This window comes from Podarcis melisellensis (genome assembly GCF_964234715.1).
Source record: "Podarcis melisellensis genome assembly, chromosome: 6".
Classification (NCBI taxonomy): Eukaryota; Metazoa; Chordata; class Lepidosauria; order Squamata; family Lacertidae; genus Podarcis; species Podarcis melisellensis.
The window spans coordinates 5,899,393-5,917,203 of NC_138538.1; the positions used below are offsets into that span (position 1 = coordinate 5,899,393).

A 17,811-nucleotide genomic window follows, 5' to 3' on the forward strand; every position below is an offset into this window, starting at 1 on the left:
CTGATGATGCTAGCAGTTTGCTTCTGATGCTGATGAACATGTCCATAATTTAAAACCTAGCATGCTGAACTTGGCTGTAGAAATGTCCAATATTTCCGCTATACAAGAAGTTTGGGTCGTTGAAACAGGAAGGACTGCATTACTAACTGGAATACTGGTATGCTGCTGCGCTGGGGGTTAAACCACAGAGCCTAGGACTTGCCGATCAGAAGGTCGGCGGTTCGAATCCCCACGACAGGGTGAGCTCCCGTTGCTTGGAACCTGCTCCTGCCAACCTAGCAGTTCGGAAGCACATCAAAGTGCCTTCTCTGGCGGGAAGGTAAAACGGCGTTTCTGTGCGCTGCTCTGGTTCGCTAGAAGCGGCTTAGTCATTCTGGCCACATGACCTGGAAGCTGTATGCCGGCTCCCTCGGCCAATAAAGTGAGATGAGCGCCGCAACCCCAGAGTTGGTCACGACCGGACCTAATGGTCAGGGGTCCCTTAACCTTTACCTTTACAGGAGAGACTATCCAGGTCCTAAGCTGGTGTCTGGGGGCAGTGACTGGCTTCATTAGGGCCAATAAACGGGGCAACAAAGTAGGATCACATAATGCCAATCCTGAAAGCATGGTACTGGTTGCCTCTGAGCTATTGGTTCCTGTTCAAGGTGTTAGTCTTAGTATTAAAAGCCCTGGACAACTTAGGGCCTTAGTACTTATAGAAACATCTTTTCCAATACTTGTTGACTTGTGCCTTAAGATCTGTGATGGAGGCCTTATTCATAGCCCCACCATTGGGCATGGCCTATTAAGTCACCGCCGCAGGAACACCCTGACTTTGGACCTCTCCCCCTGTAGAATTGTGTTTGTCTCCTATGGTGATGTAATTTTGCCTGGACCTTCGGCAAGGATTATTTGGGTTGATAACCTATTATTCATTGTTTTTTGTACTGCATATATAAACTCTTTTACTGATACCCACATAAAAATGCTTCTTAACAGTATTTTAATTAGATTGTTTTTATCTAATTTTGTACCACTCTGGGCTCCTATGGGAGGAGATGCTGGGTAAAAAATATGATAAAATACTTTCATGTTTCAAAATTTATTATAGCAACAATATTTAATATTGTCATTGGGTTGTATCCATTGTTAGACATACTTTGAGTAGATCCATTAAAATAAGTGGATGTGACTAACTTGGAACCACTAACTTTAGTGCATCTCCTTGTGAGTAGAATTTAGTTTCCCCTCCATCTGTTAATAGCATCAGGCATAGCTGACAACAAATCAATCAGTTTTTTAAAGGCCAAGTGTTGCTGTTAGCAACCTAGGATGACAATAATTTTCTCTGTATACCTACTGCCCCTCTAGCATATGAAGATAGTTTATTAATTTCAAGGCAAGTAATATGAGTTTAAAGAAAAAAATGTGATTGTAGAACCTGCAGTTTTAGTGCAGTCAGAAATTCTGTGCAAATGGAGGAACTGAAGAAAAGTAGATTTCAAAGCATTAACGCTGAATTGTGATTTTTCTCCTCTCATTTGGATGTGTGTGTAGGGGAGGGACCAATCTCTTCACTGTATAAAATGCAGTTTATGAAAATATAGTCAGAGTATTTGAAACAACAGAAAGATTATTCAGTAAACAGAGAGCTTTATTTTAATCCAAACCTCTGTCAGTAGGCTGGGATCTGAGACCGTTCCATCCTAGCAGGGAGGCTATGTGCTCCTTCCTTGCTGACATGTGCAGTAAGCATCAATGATGGTAAATAGACAAAAAACTGACATAAAAAGGGCAATAGAAACCAGTAGGAGACCATTACAACCTCCCAGGAACACTGTTACCGACCTTAAGGTGGCTATTCTTGAGCACAGATACTTCAAAGGGAGACTCCAGTGTGAAACTCCTGAAATACAACTGATAATGGATTTCAGTTTAATCACCTGTGATCTGAATAGGAATAAATAGCCTTTTATCTCACTGAGGTGTTCATTAGCTTACCAATTTCAAGATGTCAATGGGCACAGTCATGATTTCACATAAATACATGTAAGCTGTAACCGAAATGACAGTCTTGAGTTTCCTTTTTATCTCGCTACCAACATTTATTGTCCTTTACACCCATTTGCTGCCATTTAAAAAAATAATCTAGTTTTATTCCTTTTTAATTTTAGCTGGATGGCTAATTAATTACATCACCATGCATTCTCAACCATGAAAACAGAGAGAGAGAGAGAGCTGTCTGTGGCTCTGACAACCCACAGCATTGTTTTCTACAGTGAAACTAATGCATGGAACCTCATTGCACATTACAGATTTCACTACAAAACCTCATGGTGTACTACCTTTTGATGTTATTTGTCAACCAGCCATTTAATCTAAGTGTAACCAGAACAATGAAACACCATGGTGGATCTGCAGCAGCACAACTGGGCACCTTCAACTGCCCCAGCTGCAACAAAACATGTCTCTCCCATATTGGTCTCTACAGCCACAGCAGGCGCTGCGACCTTTTCAGCAGTTTGACTTCACCCCCAAAGGTGTACCCCTCTGTTGTCTACCGAGACAGACAGATGCCAACCACCAAAACAATGGGGTATACTTGTTTGAATCACTTGAAATGCCTTTTTCTTTAGGGTTACTTGTAAGAGTATCTCATGTGGCAAAGGCCAAAGGTTCTTGCCAAACCCTTTTAGTTCATGCTTTAAAATCTTTCATGTGGGATTTTGCTGAAAGGTTGCAGTCATTTCGCTCATCTGATTCTGCTTGTTCTAATCAATTGCACAAATTAGAAGCTGCTGAATATTATCACTGACCATATTGAATTCTAGTGCTGTAAGAGACTTCACATCAATGGGAAGTCCAAGTCCCCCATCATTCTTACTTGCTTGTAGAAATTTGCATGCATTAGCTGTGCAAACTGCAGTTGCTGGAGATTATATTTTTCTGTCAATGAGTAAAGTCATAAAACTGTCTTCTGGATCATTTAAATCAGTTATTATTAAGCAAGAAAGAATTAGATTAGTGTGATTATAAACATTTGACATTGTTAAATATTCTCTGCCCCATCTCTGTTCTCCCAACACACAGTGTATTATTAGCAATCTGATATATTGTTTACCTGTGCTTTGTCCTTAGGAGAATCCTGTTCTGGAACCTGAAGGCTGATTTTTTAGGATCCCACATCTAGGATCTAGCTCTGCTGTTTCATAAGGACGGATTTGTTAAGGCAAGTGAAGCCTCTTAACCTCTGTTAAGAGTTTGAAAATCTCAGATCTCTGGCAGATGATGTGGCAGGAGCAGAAAGCAGTTTGGTTCCCTTCAAATGCAGCAGGTAGAGAGATTCCATCATTGCTTTGTGGGAGTTTGTAGAAGTGGAGGATGAGAATTCTTTCTAGTTAGCACTAGTTGCAAGGACTGCATCTTGGATTAGCCTTATAAAGGTATTATACACGAGTTGGGCTACGCTTGAAAGCTGCCAGATTTTAACTTTTATTTTTAATTAACATTAAGCTGGTTGGCTGTATGTTTGATCCTGCACTGGCACTACAGGTTGGGAAAAAGCAATAGTTAGTAATCTGTCATATTATTGAGTCATTTTATTGATTAAATAGTTGACTGAAAGAGAAACAACCCTTTTAATTTCATTCCTGTAGCCATCGCTGTTTCAAAAGTTCAGGGTGGGCATCTGCAGTTTTACATAAGAGATTGAGTTGCATTGCCAGAGAGCTCTTATTCCTCAAAGGTGCAGTAAAAGAATATATTACAATAACAAAATGTGCATTGCAAAGTTAGGTTTTAATAGTAATTTGAGGTGAGAGTATTCTCCGGAGAATGAGAATATTCTCGAGAATATTCTTTGCTAGAAAATTCTCCGGACAATATTGTCCACAAACTGTAAATTCTAATGTAAGAATCAGTTTTACAACCAACATTTTAAAAAATCTAGTAAATAATAAGTCAAGCTGTGATATTGCCAGTGTAAGTAATGAATAATGATTTTTTTTTTGATCCAGTTATATTACTGGGCATTGTGTCATTCACCATTGGTAGTTCTGGAATGTGAGCTACATAATTCGATGAACATTTGAATTTGTATGTATTGCATCTATATGTAATAGCCTCCCCCCTCCCCATTTTGGTATGACCTTATTCTTAGCAATTTCATACCGTTGGCCATACAGTATGGTATTTTTTTTACAGAAAGTACCTTTAATGCTTTGTACATTTAAAGTACCTAGGCCTATACAATTATGTGTAGCAGCATGTAAGGTGGTCTTCATTTAAACAGTTGACGTTTCTATATTTTTATTTAGTGTCAGTAACTGGTTTTTGTAGTGCCATTCAATGGTACAATATTCTCATTAATTGAGAATATTCTTGAGAATATTCTACAAAAGATTATTCTTGAGAATTTAACATCACTAGGTTTTAAATTGAATGACGATGATGATGATGATAATTTATTATTTATACCGCGCTTGTCTGACTGCGTTTTCCCAGCTACTCTGGGTAGCTTCCAACAAAGGATTAAAAATACATTATAAACACCAGTCATTAAAAACTTCTGTAACTAAATAAGACTAAGGAGTTCTGACATCTAATGTGACCTGAGTTCTGGAACAATAACCTTTGAATGCACAGGATTTAACAGGTGCTGGTGTGCAAGACTCATCCCTTGTTTCCACAGCTACCATATTTTTCACTCCATAAGACGCACCTGACCATATGACGCACCTAATTTTTAGAGGAGGAAAACAAGAAAAAAATATATTCTGAATAAAATGTTGTACTATACTATTTAATAAACTACCGGTATATCAGACTAATATTTCAACCATGTAAAGTGAACAGCAGTCAACAGTGGCATTAAGAACCATCACCACTGTTATTAACAAATGAAGAGAGACTTTATCCCCTAGTAAGGGATGCAGGCAATGGAAATATATGAGCTTCCCGCATTGAGTCCCTTAGATCTAAGGACTGTATGGTATGGCCCCACACAATTATTTTAATAAACCCAAAAGAAGTGGGACTTTCTTCCTTTTTTGTTCATTGCAGAGAGCTCTGGAGTCTTTCATATGAGGGAGGAATGAGGGAGAAATCTGATTCAATTCCCATTTAAAGTTTAACCTACCTAATTCACACCTTTGTACACAACACAAGGACCAAACCACAGCTGCCCTTCAAATTTCACACTTCTGTAAAGGAAGGCACTACTGTCCCGGCAAGACCAGTGGTGGAGGGAGGGTCTTGCGTGGCGGCACGTCACCTGTGGGGACGTGGTACGTTGCCCACGCGAGCGTCATCCCAAGGGGGTGGCTGAGTGCGGGGGCAGAGGGATTACACAGGTACCACTGTGCTTGCTTTACACCCATGTAAGTGGCTCCTGTCCCGCTTTGCTGCTTTAAAGCGAGCTGCGGAGGAGGGACGGACTGGAGCCATAGCTCCCATCCGTCCCTCCTCCGTGCAGCATTTGCTTCATAAGACACACAGACATTTCCCCTTACTGTACTTTTTAGGAGAAAAAAGTGTCTTATGGAGCGAAAAATATAGTAGTTGTCATGCATGCAGTTTGAGAAATCTGTAATAGAGTGCAAAGCTAGTTTTGAAGGGTAGAAGGTGGTATGCTGCATTGGCATCTAAGTTCTCAAGAGTGATAGAGCAATAAAGAGTGACATGCACAATTACGGTAACTAATAGACATTGAAATAACAGTCTAATAAAGTCAGGGTCCCTCCTAGTTTACCATTGATTAACATAGTCCTTTAGATGCTTGGGTTTCCTCATTGCTTGAACTATGGGCTCTTTTCCTCTCTTAACTCAAGCCCCCACCAGCCGTGGATCAGTGTATGCTATTTTTTAGCTATGTCTATTAGCTATCTTTTAGCTAATGTATCTATTAGCTTTGTCTATTAGCTATCTTTTAGCTATGTCTGCAGAAATGATTTCAGGGAGGTCTAATGCACATCTGTCCTATGCAATCCACACATGATTGACTTCAAAACTACACTGGCCTTTTACCTGTTATCTCGAAGAAGGGCATCTGGGACCTCTGTGGACTATTTCAGCCTGTACAGCTCAATGAACAGAGTTGGCATGGGTTTGTCCTGTGCTCTTTTTTTAAAGGAATTGATGCAGCACTGTTGTGCTAAAGTGGGAAGTGTGCCATACCAGTGTGCCCTAGGTGATCCCTCTGTAATGCTTCTTTAAAGAAGCAGGCATACTTTCTGACATGGTTAATTTGGGGCTGGGAGCCGTTTCCCCCTCGGAATAATTCCTGGATGGTTTGAGCCATGTACTTTTCTTTGCTGGCTTCTTATTCATAGCCACCTGTGCATTTATTTACAGGGAGCACTTTGTGCAGCATAATTCTGTATACCAGAGATTAGTGTGCTGCTATTTATGTGTATAGCTACAAAACGAGCCACAAGGGATGCTAGCATTTTAAAAGGCGTTGGCATTTTATAAGAATATGCTATACCAGCAGAAATTAACAAAGCTATTACTTTGAGAGGCGAGAACGGAATCCCCTTCAGTCTCACAACCTTTCCTGCATGTATAGGCCAGCAGTTGTGCTTGCTGTGGCAAATGTTCCATCATACTCAGATGAGTGTAATGAACCCCAGCCTTCCTTCCAACCTTGGAGATGGAGGGTGAGGATTATCCTCTTCTCCAGCTTTGGTGGTTGGGAGGAGAATGGTACAAGGGAATGCTGAGGCTACTGCTGAGCTGTCAAGGCACTTGAAGCACCTCAGAGACATAGGACAGAGCTTGCCATGCCCATAGCTCTCATGCAGGCCGTCTTCCCAACTTTATTAATCTCCATCTGCCAACCACCTGTTCCCATTGCTTGTTTCCATCTATTGCATTTTGGTCGCTCCTCTTTTTGTAGGAACACATGATTTTGCCTCACTCCGATTCATTTCTCCCAATTGATCTAATCCAATACAATCTGCTGTGGGGGTGGGCTGTTGTTTTTATTCGCTACTGTTTTATGTGCTTCCATATTGTAAACCACCTTATAATCCTCGGATGAAGGGTGGTATAGAAATTTAATACATCAAATAAAATAAATAAATTACTGATAGCAAGCTCTCAAGGCCTTAGGCAGAGAGATCTGTTTTGTTGCTTAGTTGAAAATGCTGGGGACTCAGCCTACGCCTTTTATGCATGCCAGTCATGTGCTGGGCCACTGAGCCATGGCTTCCACCCAAGGTAGCCCTTCCCCAACTACCCATTTCATTCTCTTCATAATAGTCTTTCCCAGTGCTTCTTTTCTAAAGAAAATGTTTAGGGTTACTCTCATTTTCCTACTCATATTGAAATGCTGCCCCTCAAAGAGGCCAAACTTAGATTCCCAATAGGTTTAGGGATATGCTTACCCCTGCATCCCCCCAGAAAAAAAGCACTGGTCCTCCTTGTATCTGACCTCCTCCCTATGCCATATGAGCCCCACAGTTGATTTACCATCTTCCTTCTTGCTTCTTTTCTCTCTCTCCACACCAATCATTAGTCAACTACTCTTCCCTGGCCAGTTCCCATATCTTTGGTCTTTAGCTACTTCCCCTTCCATTGCTAGCTATCCTTCTCACTCTACACCTGCCCTTTTCTCTCTTTCCCCCATCATTGACAAACCAATGTCAGGTGTGGGTACTTCTCCATTTTAGTTGTCACACACTCATTCTGGGCCTGGGGTACTAACCTTTTGGCACTGTCATCTCCAGCCAGTCTTTGCCTTTTGTCACTGTGGTTCCTTTCCACATGGTCCGTGTCATAGCCTTCAGCCCTATAATCTTGCTGGGGCTTCATCACTTCTGAGCTTCAGTTGTGCTGCCTCTCCTTTGCAGCCACCGATGTTCATTGCTCCTTCAAAATTTCTTTGGCTCTTCTGTTGCTTGTTCCATTTTGTGATGTCAACCAATTCATTGTGATATCAGAGCTCCCATTAAGTAGTTGACAGGTCATTCAGCTTCATAAGAAAGGAAGTGTTTCACCCAACAGGCTTCTTAGCAGTTGGCAATGTTGAGGATGGTCATTGAATTGAAGTTCATTGATTTCACGTAGGTTTGTATTCTTATCATCAAATGAGTGTGCATCTCTTGTGAACAAAGCCTCATGCAGGAACCGAAAATGCATTGTGGAATGAGCTTGTGTGTCTTTGCAGATCTAGTGCTGTCTACTGTTGGAAGACAAGGGACTTGGGCAGGTGGGTGGTAGATATTTTGATGTTGCAGGAGGGTGAGAGTTGGCAACATGCAAAATGCCAAGTCCTATAAGGCCATGTTGAAAAGAAAGTCTCAAAAGATTTATTGTATTTGCAAGATTTTAAAGCCACGTGCTACTAGAAAATACCAAAGTGGTGTACAGAAAAGAGAAAGTGCATAGCACAAAAGCAATATAAAAACAACATACAGGCGATAAAACTGCTGCCAGTGGACCAAATAAATAAATAATTGGAACTGATTTGCAAACTGATGTTCCTAGATGGAATTCGGCTGATGCAACACACTATCAGTTTTGTAGGATTTGGTCATACTAAGTGGGAAGCCTGGTACACAATGCACTGAAATAACATCAGCTTGGGGGGCTTTGTGCCACTTATGAACCTGTCCATAAAGCTAAGGAGGTCGCTAGTCTCAGGCCACACGTTTGTGCAAAAGGGTAGGGAGATGTTACTGGCCAGCTTTGAAATTGGACCATAGCCTAAGAATTGATGCATTTGACATAAAGCGATATTAAATAATGATTATTTACTGCATTTATAGCCCACATTTTTATTTAAGGAGCTCAGGGGGGTTACATTTCTGTCCCCCTCCCCAGTTACTGGCCCAAAGTCACCCAGTGAGTATTGTGGCTGAGCGGGGATTTGAACCCTGGTCTCCCAGGTCCTAGCCCAATATTCTAACACCATACTACATTGGCTCTATATTGAAGACCCAAGTGGCTGAAGATTTCAATGCATTGCTTAATTTCATGTCAGCATGTAGGTGTTCTAGAGGTAGGCCTGGTCCATTGGCTTTGCGAATTCAGAGGAAGAAGTTTATCAGGCTCCTCATGTGCTGTACAAGCTGCACATAGAGGCCTGATCCTTAGAATGTTCACAATCTGGGCATATTTGGCGTTCTTTTGCCTTAGCACTTTAGAAGACTAATGAAGTATGTCAGCTTGCTGGCTTCAGAGATGTGTTTTCATTGCCAAGGCAGAGTAAGCAACTTGGGATCAGTCACTCTTGTTAAGCCGCTTCAATTTGTTTAGTTAGACATGGGAAATACTCTTAAAATCAGCTGTAAAGGGAGGGCTATTGTAAATGACAAAGCATATGGACCTTGCAGTTTCCTTACAGAGTTATATATGTTGGTGCTGATGTTCTATCTCACAGATACTAGTATATATCAGAGATTTCGAAGGTGTTGGATTGTTACTTTGAATAGCCCCCCTTCTTATTTTCTTGAGGGGGCCGCATGAAAACAAGACTGACAGCTGTGTAGTTTTTTTTCTTTCCTCCCCCAGCGACCAAATTAGCTAGCATTGTGCAGTGTGATTCCACCATGAGGCTGGGTATTAAAATGAAGGCACAGATGTTCACTGATAAAGGAGGGACTCTGAGTCACTGTAGTGACTCAATGAGCAGAGACGTTTGTTAATCTAAATTAAGTCTGACATGAAACACTTAAACATTGGTTAAGATACATGAAAACAATGAAAGTAATGAAGAAATGTGGAGCATGATGGGGTTTAGCATATGTGCATGTCTGTTCCCCTCACCCCCCCCCCCGCAATAGTACTAACTATAAACCCTTAGTGCTTGGTATGTAGACAGTTAAGAGTGATGCTGTTTTAATCCAGGAGATTACCTTTCTTCATAGCCTTTGGAGAGAAACTACTTCAAGGGAACCCTCCTTGTCTCGAATGCATAACAGATGGCTGGTGAGTGTGTAGCAAGGCATGCTCTTTAAAGGTACAGAACATAAGTGGGACCCATGAAATAGGGCTCCCCAAAAGGGCTGAATCTGTGGAAAAGGTAGTGATATGGGTGTTCTGCAGAATATAAAATGTGTACACATTAGATAATCCATTACCTGTGAAAAGCAAACTTCTAAGTTTTCCATTACAGTCATATCTCTTGTTATGTTTGCTTCAGGTTAAATCTTTTCAGGTTGCATCCCGCGGCGACCTGGAAGTACTGGAAAGGGTTACTTCCGGGTTTCGCCGCATGCGCAGACGCTCAAAATGCCATAACGCACATGCGCAGAAGCAGCAAATCATGACCCGCACATGCGCAGACGTGGGGTGCATTCTGCCCATGTTGCAAATGGGGCTCCGGAACGGATCCCGTTCGCAGCCAGAGGTACCACTGTATATGGAAAATCTTTTGTCATCTCACATTTAAATTAGTTTTGCTTCCATTTTTGCACCTAACTTTTTTTTTGAATGCAAGAACGTTCAAAAGCAGAATGAGGCTAAAACTACATGTTTGTTTGTAGATTTGGGGTTCTGGAAGTTTATTGTTTGTAGCAAGGCAGGGATTTGCATAAGAAAACTGGTGAGGCTAGGTTTAGATAATCAAAAAGGCCATGGTGTTATATGTCAATCTGTCCACTATCTGCAGACTCATGAGAGCTGCTGTGTTGAGATACGTGTTGCTTCTCCAGGTTACATTTGCTAATGGGATAAGATAGCTTGCATGCATTGAGAAATCCTCTGAGCAATGCTGGTGTAAGCCCATGTTGTTGGACCTTCCTATTTAACCGCTGTCCCAAACTGAAGGAGTCTAGAGTATCCCTGGAGTATCCCTGTCAGCTTGACTAAAGTAGGTAGTTAGGTTTTGTCAGATTAGCATCATGTTTTGACAAGTTGAAAATATATTGCGGTAATAATAATAATAATAATAATAATAATAATTTATTATTTATACCCCGCCCATCTGGCTGAGTTTCCCCAGCCACTCTGGGCGGCTCCCAATCAGTGTTAAAAACAGTACAGCATTACATATTAAAAACTTCCCTGAACAGGGCTGCCTTAAGATGTCTTCTGAATGTCAGGTAATTCTTTATCTCTTTGACATCTGATGGTATGACTGCTGATATTAATATCCTGTAGTGGTGGTGGCCAAACTTGGCCCTCCAGCAGTTTTTGGACTACAACTCCCATCATCCTTAGCTAACAGGACCACTGGCCAGGGATGATGGGAATTGTAGTCCCAAAACAGCTGGAGGGCCAAGTTTGGCCACCACTGTCCTATAGAAAACAACCGCAAGGGCAAAGATTTTATCCAGAAACTAGGACTGTTTGTTAATGGAAACAAAGTCTACCAGTTGAGAAACAAGGAAGGGACAGGACTCTTCTATAACTCTCAAAAATCCTTGTGGGTGCTCAGTGCTTAGAATCATAGAATTGCAGAGTTGGAATGCAGGATCTTGTCCACAGCAGTCCCTGGGGTGGGTTCAGACCACCAACCTTCTAGTTAACAGCCAGATGTATTGACCCATTGTGCCATGTTCTGTTCAATACAAAGGAAATTCTTAGTGCTAATTACCGTATTTTTCGCCCCATAGGACGCACCGGCCCATAGGACGCACCAAGTTTTTTGGGGGGAAATAAAGGAAAAAAATTTTATTTCCCCCCCCCCCAGGTGCTTGTGGGGCCGGCAGCGCTCTTCTCCCCGCCGCCCACCTGCAGACCAGGTCCGGGGTCAGCGGGAAGACGCGCTGCGCCTCCCCACTGTCCCCGGAGCTTGCTGCAGGGAGAAGCATGCGTCTCCCCGCCGTCAGCCTCCAAACCACAGCGGGATGGCGGCGTTCCGCCTCCCCGCTGTCCCCCGACCTTGTGGGGCTGGCGCTGCGGCTCTCCTGAAGCCTGGAGAGCGAGAGGGGTCGGTGGGCACCGACCCCTCTCGCTCTCCAGGCTTCAGCGAAAGCCTGCATTCGCCCCATAGGACGCACACACATTTCCCCTTCATTTTTGGAGGGGAAAAAGTGCATCCTATAGGGCAAAAAATACGGTAATTGTTTAGTAGTAAAATTTTCTCAGGTATTGCCCACATATTCTCATGTTCTCTTTGCTGGCATAAGAGCCAGAAACTTCATTTTAAAAATCTTAATATTGATATCCTTAAGATGCCAAATTCAGTCCCAGCTACTGTACTTTTGCAAGCACCCAGCAAAATACTTCATCCACCTTACACAACAGTGAAAGTGTAAAAGTGTAAAGAGGACTGTCAATGCCATCCCGCGAGGGAAAGAATTTGGTTTCTGAATTCCGGTTAATCTCAGGTGAACATGCAGGGAATTTCATGCTGATGCAGCTCTCTGTTTTCATCCTGCACTGCATTTGGGCCTTGGAGCTCAAGGCATAACTGCTTAATTTAAATAATATAAGGCACCTCAGTCAGAACTCTCAGAGCACAATGTTGTTGCAGTGCAAATGAAATTTAGCATTAAATTTGAATGTATTTAGCATTAAATTTGAATGCAAACTGCGGGAGGCAGTGGAAGACAGAAGTTCCTGGCGTTCTCTGGTCCATGGGGTCACGAAGAGTCGGACACGACTAAACGACTAAACAACAACAACAACAATTGAATGTATTGGATATTCTGGTTTGTGTCTAAGAAAGTCATAGAGTACTTGAAATCAATGAACTTAAGATGGTCATGTCCATTGATTTTAGTGGGTGCACTCAGAGCTCATATATTAAACCCAGATGCCCCTGTTTCAGTGGGTCTGTTGCATTTGAACAGTTGTGTTGCTGTAGAAAGTGCAGAAGTGGATTTCAGGCATATATGCAAACCATCCTTACATCTGGGATCATTATGCCCACTGAGTCACATAGCTTTCCCCCATCTTAACATGGCTGGGGGAGGGGAAGGATTTGTAAAATGCCTGCTTTTTTATTCTAGCTGTTGCAAGTCTTATTTCCTTTACACACTCACACACCCCACTAAATTTCTTTACCCACCACCTGGATGGGAGCATGATTTGCCTCTGGTATGCAATGCATCTAGTTCTTTGGAAGAGGCAGTCTTGAGAACCAAATAATGCTCAGTTTTGCTTTGTTTTTATAAGCATCTTTTGTTGAGAAAAGATAGGCCCGTGCCACCAAAGAGAGAGAGAGAGAGAGAGAGAGAGAGAGAGAGAGAGAGAGAGAGAGTGTTAAGCTGGCTGAGAGCCACGTGCTTTAAAAATACCTCCTCCAAAGGCCTATTTAATCTAGTGTGGGCTAGCTGAAATGACCTAATCCAAAAATAGCCAGCAGCCTGTCTTTTCCCAACGAGTCTGCTGCTGAAGAATGGCAGCTCTTCGTTTTGTTAGTAGCATTGTTGTGTTGGACTTGGGCTTGATTTTGAGGGGGTTTGGACGTGAAAATGTGAACCGAGGAGATAACCCAAGCATAGGTGTTTTTTTAATTGCCTGTGTAAATCAATTTGCCTTTTTAGTATAATGCCCCGAAAGGCTGAATTACATCCAGGGAATGTTGATAACATTGTGCTTGTCATCAAGGTATTAACTGGATTCTTTGGTTGGTTTTAAGCATTAACGTTCATGGAATCATAAGAGGACAACATTCATAGAGATCACATCACTTTGGTGCTCTTTCGGCTGTGCTGGCTACTAATTTACTTCTGGGCTCACTCTGAAGCTCTTACTTTAACCTTTAAGGCCCTAAGCAGTCTGAGTCTATGATACCTTAAAGACTGCCTTTTTTTATATGAACCTGTCCAGATGCTCCATTTTCAAGTGATGCTTTGTGGATGGTCTCCCTGCTGTCCAGTGTTTGAGATGCAGGTCATGGTCTTTTGCAGCCTTCCACACTCCACTGGGAGCCGGTAAACGATTTTTTCCACCCGGGCTCCACCGTAACCAGCAACCTCTCTCATCAACGCTGAGCTAGGCAAGCGTATTGGCAAGTCAGCTATGGCAGTGGCTCGCCCCTTCAGAAGGGTATGGGAGTATGTGATGCTAATGACCAATACCAAGATGAAGGTCTACCAGGCATGCGTGTTGAGCATGCTATTTTATGGTAGTGAGATGTAGGCAGCTTGCACCTGCCAGGAGCAATGCCTCAATGCCTTCCACATGCACTGCGTCAGGAAGGTTTGGGGCATCACATGGCAGGACAGAGTTTCATACAAAGATGTGCTCTCCCAGCATGTCCTGTCTCAGTGATGTCTACGCTCGCTTGGTCATGTCAGCAGAAGAGGGCAGGATCCCCAAAGACATGCTAGTAGCCTCTCCTCCATGAAGTTGTTGCCTCCCGTGGGAGCAAGTTCCAGAGTATAACCATGCTGCATAAAGAAGTGCTTTCTTTTATGTACTGCCAGTTATGTGGGTAGTAAAAAAGGTTGCTGAGAATCTTTTTTCATTTCGATCATGCATTGGAATGTTTTAACATAGCATTTTCCAAATCTGCAAAGATTCCTGATCATAAATGATTTAAAAGCTCATACTCAGAAGGTAAAAGTATCAGAGGGGGTGGGGTTATTGTTTTGTTCTTGTTTTTATTGTGAGTTTTGTGGTTTTATCTTGTATTTTTATGCTGCAAACCACCCTGAGATCTATGAATGAAGGGTGGTATAGAAATAATAAGTGGAACTTTGCAGCATTTCAGCCCTAAAAAGCCCCCCCCCTACCGTGATCAATGATAAAATACCAGAAACAGTAATATAATAAAATTAAATATGGGGTGGGGAGAGAGAATCTACACCAAAAGGGCAGACAAAATTAAAATGAACTTACCTGAAGTTCAGACAAAGGCAACCCAGTGAGATGGGCGGGTTACAAATAAAATCATCACCATCATCATCAAGCACAGCTAGCACACAGTCACGCTGGCGGGGCCTTTTGAGAGCTGTAGTCTAAAACATCTGGAGAGCATCAGGTTGAGAAAGACAATTCTAACCTTTGGCGAGCATTGTGTCCAAGTGCAGCTGGCGTGGCAGCATGAAGATCCAGCTCAGTATCAACAGCTAGTCTTGTAACTGGATAGCAAAGAGGTCAGGAAAGAGGTTAATTTATCTGTGAAGTGCTAAAGGAGTCTACGATAGAATCTGTAGAAATGATTATATCTGGCTTCTGTCCTCGGGTTTATTGTCATGGAAGGTGTAAGAACTTATGAGTGTTGTGTTGTGGATGGCAGGAGGACATTGTCATTTATTACCTTGAGGTTGTAAGAAGAATTATCTCTTTTGTGCAGAGTCAGGTGACAATCCCGTATTACACTTCTAAACCTGTGGAATGCGTCCCAGCCAAACAGGACAGCTCGAAATGTCAGATGGGTTCTGCAGAATTGGAGTTTGCTTTTCAGACTCTATGAACATGCATGACAGACTTCTTGGTCTGCTGTGAGTTTTGGAGCCTTGAGCCGTCTGACGCTTCTTCTCTTACCTGACAACATGAACAATGTTTGAGGGTTTTGTTGCCCCTTAACCATTTGGACCCTGCGTGCTTAAAATTTTGACATCTCTTTTGGCTGTCATATAATACAGGCTCCTGAAAGTGGTGCTTAAAATATATTCTAATTATTGCCTTACCAGATGGCAGCAAGGCTTCACGTGTTTCTCACTGTGTCTCAACAGAAACTTACTTGCCTCACTCTAAATATTTTTATTCTAGGTTTTAAAGTAATTGCCCATGTAGCAGCTTCTACCTGGTTTCCGATTTGCCATCTGGCTCCAACATATTCTGTGAACTGGAATTCATTATCTGGGTGCCAAGTGACCAGTGCTATAGTCCGGCAAAATTAAGTCAGGCCCTCAGTGCTGTTTTGAAAGAAAAAGTACCTTTCAAAAGCATTGAGTATTTCCTTTTCTTAATTGCTCTTTGCCATTATATACGATTATAATTATGTCCATCTTTAGAACATTGTACATAATACTGGCTATCCCACACTGAAATAATTAATCATTATTATATGGCCAGTGACATGGATTTTCTGGAAAATATTCATCTGCACAACAAAGTGTAATTTGCATTGGAACAATTTCTGATGCCCTGTTTACTTGTTTTTAGTAAAACTGCCAAGCTTGCCTATAATCTATTTGTGGTTCAACGCCATCCATAGTTACTGATGAACTTATAAAATGGAAAGTTTTCCCTGGAAAAATAAAGGACTGATTTTTTACCCCATTCTTTGTCACTGATCATGGCTGAGAGGAAGAAGGTGCTGAAAGGAGCAATTTAAGTGATGGGGGGTGGGTTTGTTCCATGAATATAGGTTGGTTGAGACACTATGGCTCTAAGCCTTCAAGAGAAGAGAAATATTTGGGACCATGAGAAGTATGGACAGAAATTGATTCTCAAAATGCAAATGCCTGGAGTTCATCGACTGGAATGGAGAAGCAGCAGGTCTAAATAATAATAATAATAATAATAATAATAATAATAATAATAATAATAAAATTATTGTTTATACCCCACCCATCTGGCTGGGCTTCCCCACCACTCTGGACAGCTTCCAAAAAAATATTAAAATACTGTAATACATCAAACATTAAAAACTTCCCTAAACAGGGCTGCCTTCAGATGTCTTCTAAAAGTCTGGTAGTTGTTGTTCTCTTTGACATCTGGTGGGAGGGCATTCCACAGGGAGGGCGCCACTACCGAGAAGGCCCTCTGCCTGATTCCCTGTAATTTGGCAGTGAGGGAACCCCCAGAAGGCCCTTGGAGCTGGATCTCAGTGTCCGGGCTGAACGATGGGGGTGGAGACGCTCCTTCAGATATACTGGGCCAAGGCCATTTAGGGCTTTAAAGGTCAGCACCAACACTTTGAATTGTGCTCGGAAACATACTGGAAGCCATTGTAGGTCTTTCAAGATTGGTGTTATGTGGTCTCGGCGGCCGCTCCCAGTCACCAGTCTAGCTGCCGCATTCTGGATTAGTTGTTACCTTCAAAGGTAGCCCCACGTAGCCCCACGTAGAGCGCATTGCAGTAATCCAAGCGGGAGATAACCAGAGCATGCACCACTCTGGTGAGACAGTCCGCGGGCAGGTAGGGTCTCATCCCGCGTACCAGATGGAGCTGGTAAACAGCTGCCCTGGACACAGAATTGACCTGCGCCTCCATGGACAGCTGTGAGTCCAAAATGACTCCCAGGCTGCACACCTGGTCCTTCAGGGGCACAGTTACCCAATTCAGGGCCAGATCAGCGCTTGCCAACACTTCAGCAAGCCCAAGAGGCTCAGTGGTTTAGACCACAGCGCCACCCATGTCCCTGACAATGGAGCCTTTGGATCCATTGGGTGGAGAACAGAAAGGGTCTCTTTGTGTAAAAACTAGCCTACTGTACAAAGGTAAAATGTATCTTACTCGGCTCACTTTGGCTTTGACCCCACTCAAAGCATCTGGCATGTGCCCACTCCCCAAAAAACTTGCCTAAAAGGGAATGCAACCCCCAGGCTGAAGAAGGTCCCCACCCCTGATCTAGGCCAGTGTTCTCTACTCTTGCTTGTAGTAACCATTTGGGGCATCCATTCGGTTCCTAAGTTGGGTGGTGGGGTTACAGGGGGCTGCCTTCACGGAACATGTGGGTTACAGGGGACTACTTCAAGGAACATGTAACTTAACTAAAGGAATTCACTACCATAAGATGATATTGTGATCATTACTTCACGGAACATGTAACTTAACTAAAGGAATTCACTACCATAGGATGATATTGTGATCATTACCATAAAAAGGAGGGGAAAAAACATGCTTTGATTATTAAGCATGATGGTCATACCCTCCATGTTCAGGAATAACATCTCTTGATTACCCTTTACAGGGAAATATCAGTAATGGTTAGATACAGTCATCATAAGATTTTTGTGAGCTTTTCTGGGCAGCATACT

At 42.5% G+C, this 17,811-nt stretch overlaps 1 protein-coding gene and 1 long non-coding RNA gene across 5 annotated transcripts in view; one reads left to right on the plus strand and one right to left on the minus strand.

The window, feature by feature from the left end:
* Positions 1-17,811, plus strand: part of DNAJC5 (DnaJ heat shock protein family (Hsp40) member C5) — a 51,292-nt gene that overhangs the window by 17,863 nt on the left and 15,618 nt on the right. The window contains exon 2 of one of the 4 annotated variants that reach the window (XM_081917360.1): positions 3,121-3,211. The gene's annotated coding sequence lies outside the window, so the exon portion shown is untranslated. The other 3 variants (XM_081917363.1, XM_081917361.1, XM_081917362.1) reach the window with 3 other exon arrangements.
* Positions 1,616-7,892, minus strand: LOC309373220. The gene is made up of 3 exons (XR_014169862.1): positions 7,688-7,892; positions 3,104-3,301; positions 1,616-1,899 (listed from the first exon to the last, which is right to left on the minus strand). It is a non-coding gene; the product is annotated as an uncharacterized lncRNA (long non-coding RNA).